We start from the raw sequence: 21,427 nt of genomic DNA, 5'->3' as shown, positions 1-21,427 counted from the left end.
CACCCATTCATCCACAATCCATTTTTCTCTTTTTTGCAGATGGGGTTGGGATGGGAGGGTGGCCTAATGGTTAAGGTCTTTGCCTTACAAACACAAGGTGCAGGGTTTGATCTCACAAGGGATAATTGACTAGGCTTAAAATGGCTCACAAGGGCAGTTAGCTTAGTACTAATTTATGAATCTATGTCACTTCAAAAATGACCATCATCTAGAGCCAAGGTTTACATAGCTGGATGGCTAGCCCTGCTGCAGTAGCTCTTCTAAACCACACACTCATATGCACACTCACAGCTGTGGCCAATTTAGAGTGTCCAGTCCACCTGCTGTATGCCTTTGGAATGTGGGAGGCAACCAGAGCACCCCGAGTTAACCCACATGAACACAGGGTGGACATGCAGACGCCACACAGAAAGCACACTAGCTGAGAATCAAACCAGGGAACCTCTTGCTGTGAGGTGACAATGCTGTCTGCTGTGCCACTGTGGAGGGAAAATTCAGTTTGGACTAGTATGCTGCTTTTTTCACAGGGCCTTGTCACAGTGCAGCAAGGTTAAACTTTAGCAGTAATCTTGGCTACACTAATCTGCCATGCTGCTTTACCAAAATTTGGTTTGGTTTACCTATGAGGAAAAGGCAAAGTAGGTAAATGGCACCAGGAGTAGATAAACTGTCAGGGCCATTGCACCCACTTTTATTACTGATGTTACATTATCACATCCATCCACTTCAACTGTTGGGAATTCACTGCAATGCAGATCTGATTCAACAAACTGACTCCTCTCTAAGTGCACAAGCTCCTTCCCTACTCGCATAATGGTTTTGCATCCTCAGATCATGTCTACTGCTTCTGCAAATTAGATGGATCACAAGCACTCAGATAAGTCTTTGTTAAAACAACAGTTTTCTCCTTCTTATGAGACACACACTTTTGCTAGATATTTTTATTTCTCATAATGCTTCTCAGGGATACTGCATTTCTGAAGGTCTTAAGCCATCCCACTGTGAGGGTCATCAAGAGTCTTCAGGCACTTCAGACAAGTCACCGCTCGAGACGCCATGAAAAAGAACATGCAAAAGGATGTGCACAGACTGCCCCATAGAGTCTCTCACACAGAACACTGAGCTCAATGAAGATGGGTCCCCACAATCCCATCCAGCAGGTGCCAAGCTTGGAAAATCTTAGAATTAATATAGCAGAGGGGCACTTGTCCCACTGATCCCCCTTCTCCAGATGAGGAGGTCCTCTTTGAAGCCTTCAGAGCTGCCCCTTCTACCTCCTGTGTGATCCCTCCCACACACTGTATGATGGACATAGTGGTGGAGAGGGTAGGGATAGAGTCTGAGGCAGTGTAGTGCATCCCAAGGAAGACAAACACAATTCTTTGCCCACCTAATGACAGACTACATTGGAGCAATGGCCACTGGTGGTACTTGATTATTGTGACAGCAGCCAACATGAAATAACAGTTTGATGACACTTCAGTGGTCTGTCCTTCTAACAAGGAGTCTAGAAGGAAGGACCACATGGGGAAGTGAACTTAAGCTTTATGCATATTGGTTTGATTATTTAACTCAGATGACAAGATTCCAAAGAGGTCTAGCAAACAGGTGGTAGACTTTTTGAGGAAACCTGCCACTTCTGACACTCAAAAACAGCTCAAGTCTAAGGTATCCACCATATTAGCTACTTCCAACCTCTCCATGAGGGTATTGGATAATGCTGCTGATGGACTGATGGAGTGGTTAGAATAACTGGCACTAGAAACTTTTCAGACAACTTCAAGGCATCCTTTGTTAATGCTCCCATGATGGATTCTCACTGTTTGGACCCAAAATCAAGGAAAACCTCCTGAAAGGTGAGAAATAAGGAAAGATAATGTCAGCCTCAGTGGTGCACTGTGGGACTCTCCCAGATGCCCTAGGGACCTTACAAGCCTAGTCAAGTTCTACTCTTATTTCCACAATCAGCACCTATTGCCTCTGTATAAGAGGGAGACAGGTAGAACCCGTGGGGAGAATTTATGACTACCCATCCAATCATCCAGATTGCATTTGAAGAGGGCCAATGAGGTGCTCTTTTTGACATGAAATGGGAGTCTATTTCAAAGGTGTGGTAACCTCTGGGAGACAAATCTGTCCCTCCAGCAGGTGTATTTAATGTCACATATCAGTTTAAGGTCTTTAGAGCGAGTAACCCATGGACCATTTGACTTGCGGATATGCAGCATTTCCAATAAATCAGGGTCAGAGATTGCCTTATATGCAAGGCAGAGATTGCCTCTGAGTAGTCTGTATAAAACAGAATAAAGTGACAGTGATTTCAGATGATATACATAGGACAGATGCTGAAGACCTTGAATTTTCCTTGTGCGGAAACTTTGTGGTCTCTGCAATTGCTGCAGGTGCTTGGAAAGGTACATACAAAAGGGGCTTTGTACTCAATTATTGGCTTAATGAGGGAAGAGTACAGGGAGCTTATAACTTCTTTTTTTCTGGAGGCAATTCCCTTACGTATAAGATGAGCAATATAGAATGCCCTTCTCACCACTGTGGAGAGATGGTGATCAAAGGTAAGGATGCTGTCAACCTCTGTGCCCAGGTCTGTCACCACTGAGTGCGTACTTAGGGTGTTGTTATTGATGTGGTAGTTAGCAGGAAAAAAGGGATCTTAATATTTTTTTGCTTTGAGTTTAAGGCCATGACTTTGGCACCAATCATTTCTTTGTATAAGACCCTCCTGTAGGATGTTGACATAATGTGGAGATTCTATGACTGCTCCCAGTTTGCAGTCATCATCAAACTTTGTCATCCACAGACCTTTAGTTTTTGCTTGTACTCTAAAGAAATAGATTCCAAACAGTAGAGGTCCCAGGACTGATCCCTGTGGACCACCACTGTTTGCTGTCGGAGGTGGATTCCCCTATTTTGACTATATGTGTTCTATTAGTGAGCCAGTTATTAACCCAACTAATAAGGGTTGATACCTAGCTGGATGAGTTTGTCAATGATGCCTGAGTGAGAGATAGTGTCAAAGCCTTGGCTAAGTCTAGGTAGGCTGTATGCACAGATTTATCTTTGTCTAGGAACTTGGTGGCTGTCTCGAAGAAGTCCACCAGGTTTAACAGGCATGATCTCCATTTGACAAATCCAAACTGATTAGAGTCAAGTGTTTGGAGATTACCTATATATTTGTAGATAAGGTTCATGACAATTCACTTCATGACCTTTCAGAAGTCAGCCTAATATGTCTATAGTTCCCAGGGTCAGTTTGTGCAAGGGAATAATGGTGGCCATTTTCAATTCAGCTGAGATGAAGCCAGTGCTTAGACTATGATTGAAATGAGTACCCAATGGTGTTGCTAATTCTTGTTGAAGCCCATGTAGGATGCAGTCTGGGATGTTATCAGGTCCCATAGATGCTGTTGAGTACTGAGTTGCCTGTTGGATCCAATCTGGCTATCAGCATACCTTGAGATGATTCAGATTTTTCTTCTACAATTTCGTCGTACCATTTCTAACCTCAGATCTCATTTGCTGTCATCATTAGCAGATGATCCTTGAATGTCAGCTAACTACTCGCTTTATTATTTTTTTCAAAGCTTCTCTTAAAAATAACTCTTCCTAGATTTCTAGTCATTAGCTTCAGATTACTTATTTTTATACTTTTAAGCAGTTGCTTTCTAGTTTAAAACCTTTTTTGATATTTTTAGCCTCATTTCTGTCTTCACATTTAAGTCATTGGTTTAGTATCTTTCTGTTATTAAATATATATATATATATATATATATATATATATATATATATACATATAGATATAGATATATTTACTCTCCACAGCTATCTTCCCTTACTGTACTTATTGTTTGTGTAGTTACTATATTATCTCTAGTTACGGAGTAAAGCTTTAAAATTTTCACTAAATGCAGTCACAAAATCCCACACCAGGAGACTCATGATTTATGTGTTGTGTGACAGGGACCAGAACACTTAGATGCTGACTGCAACATATGCAAGGCCCCAGGTCATTATCAGACCACCAAAATAAATAGATTTTTAAAGGCCATTTTCCCATACCAGGGAGAAGAGATAGGAGACAAGGAAAGATAAAGAAAAATACAGATAAGCCAGGACCGTTTTCAGACTTCAAAGTTTCTAGACAGGACAAAACCTAGTCTCCTCCTGCTCTTGTGCTGACTTGGAGATCTCCTCTTCCTTTTGAGACAATTATTATTAGGGATAAATCCCCAGTTAAAACCTTCAGTCAACATTATTCAGAAAAGGAGTTCTCCCATTTTCTTTCCTCAAGGACATCATCAGTGACACTTTAATGTCTTTCCTTAACACTGCAGAAGCTGACTGGAAGTGGATTCATGCTGATTCATCGAAGGCAATTTCAGTGAATGCTAAAAACTCCGAAGCAGTCTGACGAAATAATCTTCAGCAAAAATTAAAAGAATTATTTTTGCACCCCCCGCCACACCTCCTGGAATTATGTATATCAATTCTGAGGTTGCAAAACTGTGGAGAAAAAGACAATCTCCACTATTGTTGAAAGTGGTTTCAGTAAACTGGCTTTGATTTCATTGCTTTGCAAAAACTACTTTTGATGAGATGACATGCTCATTTAGGAGTCTATGATGAAGACATTTTTGAAGGTGCAGGTAGAGCTTGGTGTCATCCTATCCCCATCTGTTTCCATGGTGGATTAAATTTACTGCCCTTCACCTCTCTTAGCTCCTTCGTTGGCACCAGTTTTGGCACTGGCAGTGTTGGAGCCAACTATCCTTCCAGAACCTGTCTACATGACACCAACATGTACAATTACCTCAGCACCATCTTCAGTAAATCTGATACACTTGAAGCTGAGACATTCAACAATGAAAGGATCTCAGGACTGGATGCTCAATTCCAGTTCTTTGGAACCATCCTTCTTGGTGTTGGAGACATCAGCCGTCAAGATGTTGGCACTGACCTCCATCTAAGGGATGACTAGGCCCTGGGTGTCAGGTCAGCTGTCTTCAGCACTGCTCACCTCTGCCTTGGTAAACCTACAGCAGCTTCTGGGTAGGGGTCCCTAATGCCAATGGGTCCATGTTTTACTTTTAAGGTTATGGAGAGGATGATTGCTTCTTCAGTCAATTGACAGAGTCTCCACTGGTATTGGCTCCATCCTGTGACACTCTTCCTTTAGACCTTCAGCCAGCTCATCATGCCTTCCAGGGACAGAACAGAATGGGAAGATTTAAGGCACTACAGCAAGTTCATAATTATTCTTCAGGAGGATCCAACCAGGGATGCAGACTCACCTTTAGAGTCTGTAACATCAGACATAGACTTAGATGTCAGAGAGAGTTTCCCACAATCCCTGCCTAAAGACATCACATTTGGTGAAGCCCTTGAATTAACGAGACAGAGGGGATCTTGCTCAACTGACCCATGCTTTCAAGATATGGAAATGCTATTTGAGACCTACTGTTTTGCACCTTCTACAGCTTGGATGGTCCGTCCTGCTGTGACTGTCTCATTAACTTTGTCACCAGAAGGTATAGCCAAACCCAGATACTAAAGAAGCTATCTCCCATAAAATCTGATCCCTCATAAATCTGACAAAGTCCTGCACCCTCCTAAAGATAGGTAGTACTTGTGCAAATGTCCTCTGGTGGACTCTATTATCATTGCAGCAGCTACTAAAAGAGAACTGACTAATGAGTCAACCATTTTCCATCCAGCAAACAAAGAGTCCAGAGTGATGGATAGGACACAGGAGCATGCTTATGTCTTATGCCCTTTCACTCTTTGGATGTTAAACTATTTGACATTCATGAATACTTTCAAAGTGATCTAACAGAAAAAGCCATGGATACTTTGTGCAAAACTCCCACTCTGGTGTCAAGGAAACAGCTGGAGACTACTGTGGGTACCATGTTCACTATGACCATTCCATGTATCTATTCCAGAATGCATCTGATAGAGAGACCAAAGCAATGTGCACAGGTGTTACTCTTAGGCATCATGCCTGGCTTCGCAGTTGTGACTTTGAAGGCAACTTTAAGACATCCTTCACCAGTGACCCATTCGATGATTACACATTGTTTAGAACTTAAGGGAAAGAAAGATTATTGAGGAGAGAATGAGAAGGGAAGACACTGTCTGCCATAGGCATCAGCTTTGATAATCCTCAGTGATCCTTTGACAGAAATCAGAAGGATACTGAATTGCTTTAGTTCAGAAAACCCCAGCATCAGTCCACTGACTCCTTCTCAGACAGGAATTACCATGGCAGAAGTGGTCAATGGAAAGCAACTGTGAGGTCATGAAGGTCTGTAGAATCAGCGATTTTGGGAGACCTTCTCTGGCAAACAGATCTGGTGCCCCTGAAGACTTGCCCGACTGTCCACCTCTGGAGGCAGTCAAGGGGTCATTTATATCTCCAACTGACCATGTGGATGTCCATCGCATAGGACAAATGAGTAAGAGAGATAATATCCACTGGCTATATTATTCCCTTTTCCCAATTCCCTCACATCAACTGCATCGACTTCCATCCCACCAGTTCAAAGCAGCAAAAAGTGTGGTCTCCACCTTTCTGCAAAACAGAGCCATTCAGGAGGTCCCAACAGACCAGATAGGTCAGGAAACTATTCCAGATTATTTTTAATACCAAAGAAGTACAAAGACCTCAGGCCAATAGTGGATCTTGGTGGCCTAAATCTCTATGTCAAAAAGGCCCCTTTCAGAATGATTGGGATCATTTGCTCTGCTTAAAGGCAAACATCTGGATGTGCTCAATTGACCTTCAGGATACTTACCTCCACAACAAGATTGCAAGAGTCCAGAAGGTTAAAGATTGCAAGAGTCCAGAAGGTTCTTGCACTTCTTACTAGGAACCAATCACTTCCAATTTAGAGCCTTGCCCTTTGATCTCACCACAGCACCCCCCTCCCCGTGTTCATCATGTACATGGTAGTAGTTGCAGCTCACCTGTGACTCAAAGGGACCAATGTTTTCCCATATATGGGCAATTGGCTCTATGCTGCAACAACCAAAGAGGCACTATTAGTAGCCAGATATTTTTCACAAATCTGGCTATCTTTGGGTATCTCTATAAATCAAGAAAAATCATGTCTTCAGCCAAAACAACAGATTACATTTATCTGTGGCCATTTGTATACAACAATGTGTTCAATATGCCCTCCCCTGACCATTTAAAGATCAATCTAGACACTCTCATGGACACATTCACTTCCAGCATCATTGCTTCTGAGGGTGTTAGTTCTTACGGCTGCTTCAATAGTCATGATTTACGCATTTGATTCAGAATCCTTCACTTGATGCTCTCTTCATAGTTGTTCCAGCTGCTGGATCATCTCACCCTGCAAATTTGCAAAACTTAGATCTAAAGGATTAACTTAAGGCAGTGCTTGACATCACCAACTATCATATGGGTTGTCCTTTTTTAGTGACACTCCCATATGCAGTGATAAGCATGGATGCCTCCTCTCTTTGGTGGGGGGTTTGGGGGAAGATGATCGGAGAGACTTGCCCATGGAAAAAGGACCATATTTGGCTTGACCAGTAAACAAAATACTGATCCCTCAGTTGGAGCTCTTTCCAGCAACAAAAAGAAAAAGTCAAAGCAGCCTTTTCCACCATAGATGGGTAGTAATTTGCCACAGCCACAGCTGAGTGACTCTGCTGTGACAAAGCTGGTTCCCCAGACCACTCATCTTTTTCTTTGGATCCATCTAGCGTTGTCCATACAGTCACTATGGAACCGGGTTAGCTCTGCCTTCTGCAGCTGATGGGGTCCCTTCAACAGGCAAGGGCGAGACAGTTTTGTCAATTATGGGAGAAGGGGCAAGGAATGTGCCCTTGCTTAGCCAAAATGTAGTGCCCATCCCTGGGGAAGCTGTTGCAGGTGATACTAGGTCTATTTCCCCAACCTTCCTGTCAAAAAGAGATAGAAAACTAAACATTTAACTTCTTCTGTCTCAGTCTCTCTAGACAGTGATAATTTATTTGGCTTGGCTCAGGGTCTTGTATAGGCTATTGACCCATCTTATAAGGTTGTTTCTGTAAAAAGAAAAAAAGGATACCTCTTTTCCTGAAGAGGTTCACAATTTTGTTGAATCCACAGAGGAAAGTGAAGGGATAGATGGTGATTGAAACTCTGAGAAGATGAATTACCCTGTGTGGGATCCACTTTCTTTGTTACTATTTTCAGACTATGTCAGTGTTTTCAGTAGGAGAATACTGGGGATTTTCAGTCCCTCACAAAATACTATGAGTTGTTATAACTGGAATTCCCAGAACCTCCACCCATCCACTTAGCACTGTCAGCACTGGATGATGTATTTGTCATAGCCTTTTTTCCATGACAGCCAACCTGCTGCTCCTAAGAATGCAGATAATTGGCAAAATGTTCCCCAGTCTTTCAAGGTTTTATACACTAATCCCAGACTGGATTAGTAAGGATAGCTATGAAGAGAATGAAGAATGGAAAGGCTGTTGGCCCAGATGACATACCTGTGGAAGCATGGAGGTATTTAGGTGAAATGGCAGTGAAGTTTTTAACCAGATTGTTTAATGAAATCTTAGAAAGTGAGAGGATGCCTGAGGAATGGAGAAAAAGTGTTTTGGTACCAATTTTTAAGAATAAGGGTGATGTGCAGAGCTGTAGTAACTACAGAGGGATTAAACTGATCAGTCACAGCATGAAGTTATGGGAAAGAGTAGTGGAAGCTAGGTTAAGAAGGGACGTGATGATTAGTGAACAGCAGTATGGTTTCATGCCAGGAAAGAGCACTACAGATGCGATGTTTGCTCTGAGAGTGTTGATGGAGAAGTACAGAGAATGTCAGAAGGAGTTGCATTGTGTTTTTGTAGACTTAGAGAAAGCATATGACAGGGTGCCAAGAGAGGAGTTGCGGTATTGTATGAGGAAGTCAGGAGTGTCAGAGAAGTATGTAAGAGTGGTACAGGATATGTACGAGGGTAGTGTGACAGCGGTGAGGTCTGCGGTGGGAGTGACGGATGTGTTTAAGGTGGAGGTGGGGTTACATCAAGGATCAGCTCTGAACCCTTTCTTATTTGCAATGGTGATGGACAGGTTGACAGACGAGATCAGACAGGAGTCCCCATGGACTATGATGTTTGCAGATGATATTGTGATCTGTCGTGAGAGTAGGGAACAGGTACAGGAGACCCTGGAGAGATGGATATATGCTCTAGAGAGAAGAGGAATGAAGGTCAGCAGGACAGAATATATGTGTGTGAATGAGAGGGAGGATAGAAGAATGGTGAGGATGCAAGGAGTAGAGGTGGCGAAGGTGGATGAGTTTAAATACTTGGAGTCAATAGTTCAGAGTAACGGTGAGTGTGGAAAAGAGGTGAAGAAGAGAGTACAGGCAGGATGGAGTGGGTGGAGAAGGGTGTCAGGAGTGATTTGTGGCAGATGAGTACCTGTAAGAGTGAAAGGGAAGGTCTACAAGAGGGTAGTGAGACCAGCTATGTTATATGGGTTGGAGACAGTGGCATTGACAAAAAGGCAGGTGTTTGAGCTGGATGTGGCAGAGTTAAAGATGTTAAGATTTGCACTGGGTGTGACGAGGATGGACAGGATTAGGAATAAGTATATTAGAGGGTCAGCCCAGGTTGGAAAGTTTGGAGACAAAGCCAGAGAGGCAAGATTACATTGGTTTGGACATGTGCTGAGGAGGGATGCTGAGTATACTGGGAAAAAGATGCTAAGGATGAAACTACCAGGTAACAGGAAAAGAGGAAGGCCTAAGATAAGGTTTATGGATGTGGCGAGAGAGGACATGCAGGTGGTTGGTGTGACAGAGCAAGATGCAGAGGACAGGAAGAAATGGAAACAGGTGATGCGCTGTGGTGACCCCTAACGGGAACAGCCGAAAGAAGATGATGATACACTAATCCCAGACCTGGCCCAACAGCTATACTGTTAATTAATCCAGCTGCTGCCAAACATTGTTAATTCTAATCCTGCGTCTTCTGACAATGATGGTAAAACAATTGACAAGCTTGGCAAAAAAGTCTGTACTTCTGCAACTTTAATTTATAGATTTTTGAATTGACAGGCTCATATGTTATAGTTTATATTGACTAATTGTGAAAATATGAGGAAAGTTTTGGCTGCAGTTTCCACTTTTGAGGAAAAAAATCTGCTTTCTGTGGTTTAGTTTCTTCTGTTTATCAGGTCACTACTTATTGTTTGAAGTGAGACCATGACACTATTGATACTGCTTCCAGGGCTGTTGCCACTGATACTGTGTTGATGAGGTTTGCCTGGCTGTGCTCTCAGAACCTCTCAGAAGATGCCAAACATGAGATTTTAAATTCTGTTTTGGGTAGAGGTTTAGATTTTGGACCTACTGCTGCAGAGGTTTTCAAAGAGTGTGATGAGAGAGGTAAGCTGATTCAGGGAATCTCTTAATGTTAAGTTTTCAGACCTCTTTCTTTAAATTTAGCAAGGAATTTTCTGCTCCCTCATCCAGTTTTGGCAAGAAACAAAAACAGTCCCAGATGGTGGTAAACATACATTTAAAAAGCAATAGCAGAGAGATTCTACAAAGAAAACTGGAACCCCTCCAGAACAAAGGACAGCGAAATAATCCCTCATTCCTTCCAGGAAGTCTGAATCTCCATCTCACTCTCTTTAGCAACAGATTGTTTCAAACAAATGTGCTCTGAATGTGATCCAGCTGGGGTAAAGATGGGAGTGGTAGGAAATTCGGGGGGAATTCCTCCTTTTCAGGGGATTCCTGCTCATCCACCACACCAAACCCTTCTCTTCCTTCTTATCCGGAAACACATGCTGCCTCAGCATGTAGTATAAGCAGTTTCTCCTTCCTAGTTGGGAAAAGGCTTTTATTCAAGAATGTTAGTGCCAAAGAAAGAAGGTTCATGGAGACCAGTTCTGGAGTGTTCTTTCCTCAATCACTTTGTGATAGTGCCCAAATTCAAAATGCTTTCATTTCACAACCTCTCTGAGAAACACGGTGTCATTATTGTTCAGTCTTGATAGTCTCATCAGTTGTCCCCTTATTATATTCTATACATTTGTGGAGAGTGCAGGCTATCTAGATGTAAAGTGCTGTTTTTATAACAATACTTCCTATATCTAGTCATCCTTATTCCCATAAGGGCATCCCTAGATAATTTGATATCAAGATATTCAATATCTGTATCACCCTCCCACAAAATAAAAATATTGACAAAATTATGATAAAATGGAATAAAAGGTGTATATTCATTGTTTGAGAGTACAAATAGGGACTCCCAATGTGTCAGTACTGCATTCACCTAACTATTGGCACATAGGGTCTCCATCGCCACCCCCTTCTTTTGTCAATAATAATTCTTGGAGAACATGAAAATATTGTTCTCCAAAATAGTTTCAACAAGTAAACATAACAAATCAACCCTGGGGGGACTATATATACTAGATCCCAAGAAAAAAGCTTTCAAATAATCAATTCCAACATCATTTGGTATAACTGTAAATAATGTAGAAATATCTAGTGTAAATAAACAGGCTCTTTTTCAATATCCAAACAATCTCTCAGAGGTTGGTAGATTGTATCTTAACAGGAGCTGGGGACCATGCACATGTCTTTTTGAATGTTATTATAATCTACAGCCTGCTTTTTCAAGAGCATGTTCAACATAAAATGCAGGTATTGGGCAGATTAGAAAGGACAAGGTTAAATATTAAGGCCAATAAATGTCAGGCAGGAATGCCAGAAGTGTCTTATTTGTCTCACAGAGAGGGGGGTGGTGGTAAGATTCAGCCATTGCCTACCAAGGTGAAGATTATTCATTGAGGACATTACCGCATTAGCCTGTTATAAATTATGGAAGCCCAGATAGCTTTTTAAGGCAAGGAATAGGGTACTGTGCCACACCAGTGACCCTTATCTAGGGAGCAGTTGCATCTCAAACTCACTTAATGTTTAGAAGTGGTGGGAGGTGTATGTATGTATATATATATATATATATATATATATATATATATATATATATATATATATATATATATATATATCTATATATAAGTAGCAGGAAAATATGTGAATGTTTAAATATACAATCATGGTGCGAGGAGGTACCAAAATATAGAAAGCTGATTTAGAATATGATGTATTTGTTACCTTCTTGCCGATTATTGGCACCTTTGTAAACTATATGTGAACTCTATTTTAAATTTTCTCTGAATGTAAAGGCAGATGAAATGAAGAAAAATGCATGGAATCATAAATGGAAGAAATGTATTTGAAATGTTAAAATGTATTGCTGAAAAGTCTTAATTGCTTGCATATAATTAAGTCATCTAAGGGGTGCTTGAGAGACCTCACAAGTCATAAAATAAAAATAAATTGTACTTTGGCGAGAGCAGCTATCCAGAATTGTGACGGGATGCAGACATTAATATGCAAACAATAGATGGATGTTTATTCTTAGCCTAGTCCATTGGGTAAAATAAACTAATGTAAGCTTATGTAATACAATTATATCTGCTTTGGGTGGAAATGTAAGATAATGTAATTTGGTAACCCTGGCTTATGGACTGGAATAATAAGGAAAAGTATAATTTACTTGAATATGAAACCACTGAACTTTGTCTTATTGAACACATTAAGACAACCATTTTGCTCCAAGTTTATCTACAGTTTCTACCCTTTATCCTCTAGAAGTTCAACATAGTAAATGCTCAGTGATCATACACTAGAGGCTGTTTGATTTATTTATCTAGCTTAAGTAGAGGTTTTCTTTAAATATCCCTGTCTGTATAACTAATTGTTACATTGATATTCTTTCTATACCTTTTTTGTTCCTTTTCATATTTAATCTGTGTCTGTGCTGTTTGTGTTATTGTTTATTTATGAACTTTAAACCTTTGTGGCTGATCTTTATTATATGTGTATCATAATTACTTGAGAAAATGATTTTCATTATTTACTACTGTAGATTAACATGCCATGACTTCTATCTCCAGTAGAGCTGGATCACTCAAACTGTTTGTCAGGGAAATATATTCATTTCTGCATTTTATATTTGGTGAAATAAGGAGCAACAGATAGCTGATGGTCTCTGTCCGTATCAAGAGTGGTGGCAGTATTAGCCTGCCAGAAAGAAGCCTGTTGGGAACTGGAAAATTTTGTCAGCCATCCCTCAGAATTCTGTGTGTGTGTGTATGTGTGTGTGTGTGTGTGTGTGTGTGTGTGTGTGTGTGTGGGTGTGAATATATATATATATATATATATATATATATATATATATATATATATATATATATGTATATATATATATATATATACGTGCATGTGCGATAGCTTCTTTGAAAGGTAGGCACCATGGATAAGGCACACTGGAAGGCACTGTGGCTCATTCAGGTAGTGCTGAGTAAGGGGTCTGAGGTGGTCTTTGTGCAGTCTAGTCTGGGTTTAGATACTGGAAGCCTATACCCAGGATAGCAGTGCATGTTCCCTTTATAGTGGTAGGGCCAAGCTGCATTTTTTAATTGATTATTGAGTCAGAGTTATGTGCACTTTCTTTCTTTTAATTTAACCTGCTGGGTACCAGTGGTATGACTCAAAAGACCACCCTCTAGTGTCAGCATGATCCTTCGGTGACATACTGGTTGGCAGGGGATTTAAATTACATCTGTGTCACCTGGTTGTCTCTATCACACACACACACATGCACACACACACACACACACACACACACACACACACACACACACACACACACACACACACACACACACATATAGATAGATTATATATATATATATATATATATATAGGTTTATGTATAAGAGTTTGTAATTGAAACAGTAAAGTTATGATTTCCTACCTTCTGCTGGAAACTGGAGCAATTATACATTATACTTAAGATGTGAAAATCTAATTATAGCATCTAGGGCTGTTCCTGGGTCTGGAAACCAAGGATAATAAAACAAGAATTACAAAATTCTTCACACTAATAGCTTAGCAGTAACATGTAAATAAGCTCATTAATATGTAAACTTCAATTTGCTTTTGTATGACAAAAGGAAAACATGAATCAAATAACTGAAAAAGAGAATAGAACACTCAGGCATTTCAGGAGAAGGACTCTGTAGCCAGTAACTTCTTAGCACACTGCAGTTTTGATCCTATCTAGACATGTAGCAGCTGGAGTTCATCCCAGTAATTATTCTTGGTAAGAATAACTAGGAAAAGAATAGATGGGGCTAGAGTTTTTTTCTTCTTGCTTGTTACTTGTTCAAAAGGATTATTTTCTGTATATTTGTGTAATGTTATCATTGTCTCTATATTTCATTGTTAGCTAAATTACTTAATTTTCAATGTAAAGAATTTTTATTTGTTCACTTTTTTTAAAAAAAGGTTTGCAGTTGCTTGTCCATATATATGCATATGTATCTGTATATGTATATGAAAGCACAGATCCTTGTGTTGAGGCACAACACTTTTCCAGCCTTAGTGGGTAAGATATCTCCCTCCCTCAGATATTGTTTGCTAAGAGAGACTAGACTGTTTTATTACATGCTATTATGTGGATTTATAATTATTTGGTGTATTATAGGTTCATAGGTGTATTTTAGGCTAATGGATAATAGGGCCCTTATAAGCCTAACTGTGCAAACCAAATGTGACCTACAAATCTGATTTATTTAGGTGGTGATTTACTGATTGCCTCTGTCCATCAGAGACATAGGAGCCAGACAGCAGGTAAATTTCCAGTTTTCCATCCTTTGGTCCAAGTTGTGCTTTAAAAAGGATTAGGAGGAACTATGATTCATATGGATGGAAAGTCTGTTCCAGAGAATGGGAATTCTCTAAGAAACATATCTGTCTCTCCAACATGTCCTCTTTATGCCACAAGCAAAATTTAGGTCTTTTAATCTAGTAGTTCTGGTGCTATTTTTTTTTTTGCAGATGTGCAAAAGGTTCATCAAAATAGAGTCCAGAGATGCTAGGCAAATATCACCTCTCAGACATCTGTATGATACCGAGTAAAGATTCAGGGCTTTGAGGCGATCAGTGGAGAACATTGTATTTACTCCCTTTTTTCTTTTTGTAAGGAACCTTTGTGGACATGCCAGTTGCTTTATGTGTTTGGTCAGGTACATACTAAAGGGGGGCATTATACTCTGTGGTGGGTCTGATGAGGGCCGATACAGTGGTATGATGACGTGTATAGACCTAAATGCCATGCCCTTGATAACAGGTTGAGCAACATAGAAGGATTTTTTTACTACCATGGATAGAGTCTGGTCGAAGACTAGGTTACTGTCTAAATGAGTTCCCAGACCCCTGACTAGTAAATCAACTTTTAACGGTGTTTTATTAATGACGTAGTTACTTGGGTTGGTAGACTTCCCAGAAAACATACTATAATTCATTTCTTGGTGTTGAGTTTTAAGCCATGGCTTTGGCACCAAGTTTTTTTCTGTAATAGATCTTCCTGAAGGGTGTTCTTATGCTGGGGGGACTCAATGACTGCTCCTTGTTTGTAGTCATCTGTGGACATCCTTTGACATTGGCTTTGATATCCGAGAATTAGATACCAAAGAGCAGTGGGCCCTGTACAGAGCCCTGAGGGACTCCACTAGTGACCAGCCTCTTTGTGGGGGTGGTCTCACTAATTCTAATCCCCTAGGTCCTATCACTGAGCTAGCTAGCTAGCTAGCTATCCAGTTTGTTATAAAGGGATTTATACCTAGTTCCATAAGTTTTTTGACAACGCCCTAGTGGGATATTGTATCAAGCACTTAGCCAGATCTAGGTAGGCAGTATGCACCATTTTCCTCTCATCCATTGCCTTAGTGACCTTTTCAAAGAAATCCACCAGTTTCAGTAAACATGACCTTCCATTGACAAAACCACACTGAGATGAATCCGGTGTCTGGAGGTCTCCTATGTCCTTGTTGATAATTTCCATGATAATTCTTTCCATGGCTTTGTAAATAAGACTAGTCAGACTAATAGGTCTGTAGTTTCCAGGATTTGTTGAAGGCATTCTCTTATGAAGGGGGATGACCATTGTAGTCCTTCATTAATGTGACACAGAGCCTGTCTTTAAGACTATAGTTAAAGAATGACTCCTGGGGTCCTATTAAGTCATATTTTAGACTATTTAGGAAGTATTGTGGGATGTTATTGGGATCCACTGAGGCCATGTTCTTGGCTTCAGTGACTGTAACCAGTACATGCTCCCCTAATTATATCTGGAGGGGTTATGTTTGAGGGTATTTTTGAGGGGATGGTTAAGGGTGAGGGGGGGTGAAGTTGGAACTGAATTTGTGTGCTAACAGGTTTTGTTATATCACCAGACTCAGTGAATGTGGCACCCTTAACTTCCAGTTCAGCACAATGCTGTGTGCTGTCCTTGAGATTTCTGAAATGCCTGTAGAAGGCCTTATGATTATCTCTCACTTGACAGGTTATCTTAACCTCAGATTTGGCTTTACATGACCTCATTAGCCCACATAGTTGCGTGTTTACTTTCGATTCTCAGCTAGAGCATCTTCTGTGTGGAGACATGCGTGAATCGGCGTACCTTCGTTGAAGGTTGTGCATCTGGGCCAGCAACTCGGCATGTAAAAATCTACTGCCAACCATTAGCGGACCGGAGTTCCGCTGTGGCGACCCCTAACCAGGAAAAGCCAAAAGACACAACAAGCTGCGTGTTTACTTTGATGAGAGAGTTTTTGTCTTTATGGTAATTACCCTTCCTGATTTTTACCATATTTTTTTTCCTTTTGCTGTACATTCTGTTAAATTTGATATGCCACCAGGATAGTTTGTTTCTAGGACTAGTCCTGGGCTTACTTCTGGTAGGTACTGCAGCCTCTGTGCAGTCATTGACATGGTTGAGCATAATATTTGAGAGCAATTCAGCCCAGGCTGCTGTGTTATCTGGGTCTGGAAGGACATTGAATTTTGACAATCCATCACAAAATAAAAGGTAGTAGCCCTGGGGATCATTCATAAATGTTACTGGTTTTAATGGGATACCATAACTGATTTTGATTTTGAAGCATACGGCTTTATGTTCAGACCTTACCAGAGAGGGTGAGACATTGGGGGGGGGGGCAGTATTTTCCCATATTTCTAAGGATGGATCCAGTATGTTAGAGCCTCTAGTGCGTGTATTCACTGTTTGGTCAAAGTTGTTTGTATTTACAAAGTCCAGGAATCTTTGTGCCTATAGCTTTGAGGCTGTGTAGTATTCTCACTCTAAAGAAGGGTAATTAAAGTCTCCCATGAATAGGGTGTTAGGTTGGATGGTAAATATCTCCAGTAGGTCCACGTATGTATTGTTAGCTTCTTGGACCATTGAGGGTGACCTATAGCTGGCTAGGATGTGATACAGGATTTTGTCTATGGTGATCTGCATGTGGAGAAACTCCAGTACATCATCCTGTCTGACCACCCTAGAGGTAGGCTTGTTATTGATTTATATTAAGACACTTCGTCCATTAGCCCTTTTCTGTGTAGCTACTGGTCTAAAAGAGTGGAAGGCACTGAAACCTTCCAGTGCTGGGGTACTCTCTGCCACTTTAAACGGTGTCTCAGTACTGCATAGATGTCTACATTCTTGAGTGTGAGGAGGGCTTGGATGGAGTGTAGTTGTTTTTTTTAGGCTGCTGGTGTTGAGCAGTAATACCCTGAGGTTCAGTTGAGCTGATTTTGATATATTAGTAGGTTTGTCAATTTGGCATTGCCTAAAAAAGGCACCATGGGGTGGATAAAGTTTTAGACAGTATTGAAAAGCCTAGAGGGGAGAGGTGTAGACCATCTTTGGCAAAGCAGTGTGGTCTGTTAACCATGTCCTCCCAAGCTGACAACTATAGGATCCCCTTATAATGACATCAGAGAGACAGCCAGGTGTGGAAATCGATCATGTTTTTTTTCGTATTGTGGCGTCAACCTCAGTGATGGTAATATGCTGATCAGTGCTAGGCTCAGACCATCCTGAGTCACATAGTCTGAAAGCTTCATAATGTCTCCCTTCATGTAGTCCAGGGAGGTGCCTCTCAGGCCATTTACACCTACATGAGCTATGATGGAATCATACTGGTACCTGCAGCATAATGACTTGAGTGCTGCATGATTTGGCAGATTCTGGTAACAGATAAGCAGATAACAGTTGTCTTCTCCTTGTTCAGCCTGGTTAGAGGGGAATCAGCATATCTTACAATGGAGGCCCCTGTGACGAGAGTCCTGGGAAGTGTGTTTGTTTGCCTTAGGGGCTTAGTGTTTGGGGCTCCAGTGACAGTAACATTATTTGTGGTGTTAAATGTTTTTTTCTGAGTGCCTTTGAGCTTGCTGAAGAATAGCTTTGACAATGAGTGATATAGGCAATCTTTGTTGTTTAAGAGGATTACTTTTAAGTGCCTCAGCGTACATTGGAATATGTGTCTGTTGCGTACTATATGAGGTGGGTGTTGTGTGAGTAGTTTTGACAACCTGATATGCACCTGTATGTGAGAATGTAGCCACTAATGTCATTGTGTAAGTATACCTCACACATACTGTGTCTGCTTCTGGATTAGGTGGTTGCCAGTAAACATGATACAATTGCTGCATTATCTCAGGATGCCCATATCTACCAAGCTGGTTACAGATAACTTAGGAAATTCCATATACATGCTGTTCAGTCCTTTGATTTATGAGCTATAAGGGGGTGGTGTTTTGGGGTTAGAAGTCTATTAAATGTGCTTTATCAGAGCAGAGTATGCTAAACAGTACTAAATTCTACTAACTTCAATTTTATGCAATACTGACTTCAACTAAATCTTTAGGTATTGCCACTTGACTCCCAACTAGCAGCTTTAAGCTTTTGGTGCACAAGATATTTGTGCTATATTGCTTCTTTACAGGTTACTGTTTTATCTACAGTTATTTCTAGGTGTTTGCTGCTGTACAGGGCACTGCTAACCCATGTAAACACATAAAATGTATAGCAACACAGAAAAAACAAAATACTAACTAAAGAGCCCTTTGCCAATAGAATGACTACACTATGAGTCATTTTGTGTAGTTCCCAACTCATATATACCAGGCAAATACCTCCTGCCACAAGATGAATAAACCCAGTCCTCCTAATGTAAAAATGCAGTATAAGAGACCCTCAAGTGCAATGCTACCATAAACCACTTAAACAACTGACTGGAAATCCCTTGCTGAAGGCAATTTCAAGATAGTCTTATAACAGTAGCAGTGAGTGGAAGAGCAATTTTTTTTACAAAAAAAAAAAAACAAAAAAAACACTGAGATGCATGCATAAACGCAGAAAACATGGATGGCAATGGGTATAAGTAAAACACTTCTTGAATGCAGGATAGGACTCCAAGCTTTGCTGAGGTCCAGGAAAATGAGCAGGAGACAGGGGTTCCTATTATTTAAGTGAATGCTTAAAGTTGCGAATACTGTTTTGTCGAAAGTATTTATGCGAAATGGCAAAATGCTGAAAGCACGGAACAGCAATTTTTTTCCTAGGGAAAAAAAATCACTGGGCCGTTTTCGGGACTTTCCCATTTCCTCCACTGTGGTATGATCTCCGAGTTGGTATATTTAAGTAGGGGGGGTGTGGGGGACACAGCCCCTCACATTGGCGGTTGTGGGGGGGGGACAAAGCCCCCCACTTTATTTATTTTGTGCTTTTTTTTTTTTTTAAATGGATCAGTGATTTTTTCCCTGGGAAAAAAAATCGTTGATCTGTGTGTTCGACATTTTGCATTTTTGGAGTGTTTGGGTGAATTATATAGCATTCACAATTTCAAGCGTTCGCTAATATAATATAGACCCGGAGACAATATGTAGTAAAGGAGGTTTACTCAAGAGAAATACTGGTTTGTTGGGTCGGCAATCAGTATTATGGATCTATGAAAAACAATGGGTGGGAAGAATAGCTTATAGAACAGTCTATAACAATCAGAGAAGGGACGATCATAAGGGTTGGAAGCCAGAGACCCAGCCTTATTATAAAACAACAGCAACAATAAGGGTGAGGGGGTTGAGGAAAACCAACCAGGTTAGCTAATGAGGCATACAATAAAATAAAGAGAATATTGGAGCTCTTTCGGAAACTTTAGCTTAATGTGTTAGTGGGGGATGGGGCAGACACAGAATGCAAATTTAAGCAGGTAAAAGATAAGCAGAATATAAAAGCACTGAAGCACAAACTGGAGCAGAAACTATTCTCTCACTGTTGACCTTCTACTACAGTTTAAGGCACCAAACTATGCAAAAATTTACTAGTAACTGTTTATGAAAAAATCGAACAGGAAGAAAACAAGCCACAAAATTCACCTGAACAATCCAAACCTGAACAACAGGAAATGGACTGCGAAAATACTCTCTTAAAAATTCACATTTATTGAATTCACATTAAGTGCTTTCTTCCCACAAAGGGATTTCATCAGAATGTAAAAACAGAACAAATACATAGGTACCTGATATAATCTTGAAACCCCTCTTATTTAATTGGACAAGTTAAGCTAATTAAGGATGAACCATGTAAAATTTAAAGGCAAAGTTATGTATACATTGATTACTTCTAAGATAAACACTGACTGAAAAACCAAGAAAGACTCATAAAACCAATGAAACTGGTTTTCAAATTGAATAGTTTCAATCCGATCAACAATGAAACCACCAAAATTAAGCCTAAAACCAGCAACATTGATTTTATCAGAATAAGCACATATACTAAAAATGAATGTACTTAAAAAATAAATATTTACAAAGTATAAGACCAAGGACACACTAAGCCATAAAACTTGGCAACAGCAGAAACCAGTAATCAATACTGTCACAGCATAATATAAGCAAAATTAAACGAACAATAAAAAATCACATGTAATAAGAAGCTTTGAGACCCAAGATGCTGCTAATACATACAGTGTCATTAAGACCATACCCACTGATAGAATTAAGTTTTAGTTTCCACCTTACTTCTTTGAGGTTCAAGAAGTCCTTCTAGGACCCCCCCCCCCCGGCCATTGCTGTCAACACAGTAAATAACAAAAACATTAAAAGTGTGGGACTTATTCAACTTAATATGTCCAAAAACAGTGTTCAGCTCATACTTCTTGCCAATATCATACATATGCTGGTAAATTCTAGTTCTAAGGGGGTCCACAGTTTTTTTCTGATATAGACAATAGATTAGACCTGGTATTGTGCCACATAAATGTTCCTGAAGCCCAAACAGTAACATTTTTGGGAAGACATCACCACAGCCTGCAATATCAAAATTGAAGCCGTCCTTAATAAATCTACATTGATTCTGATGCCCACATGTCATCATACAACAATTAAAAGTAGTGGACATTGTTTTTTCTAAAAGAAATTTAAATGATGTGTCCTTCTTGTAAACAATGCTGGGG

The sequence above is a fragment of the Protopterus annectens genome, chromosome 4.part0 (assembly GCF_019279795.1).
Source record: "Protopterus annectens isolate FY-2018-M chromosome 4.part0, PAN1.0, whole genome shotgun sequence".
Taxonomy (NCBI): Eukaryota; Metazoa; Chordata; order Ceratodontiformes; family Protopteridae; genus Protopterus; species Protopterus annectens.
The sequence above is the reverse complement of the archived record's forward strand: the minus strand, read 5'-3'. Positions refer to the sequence as shown.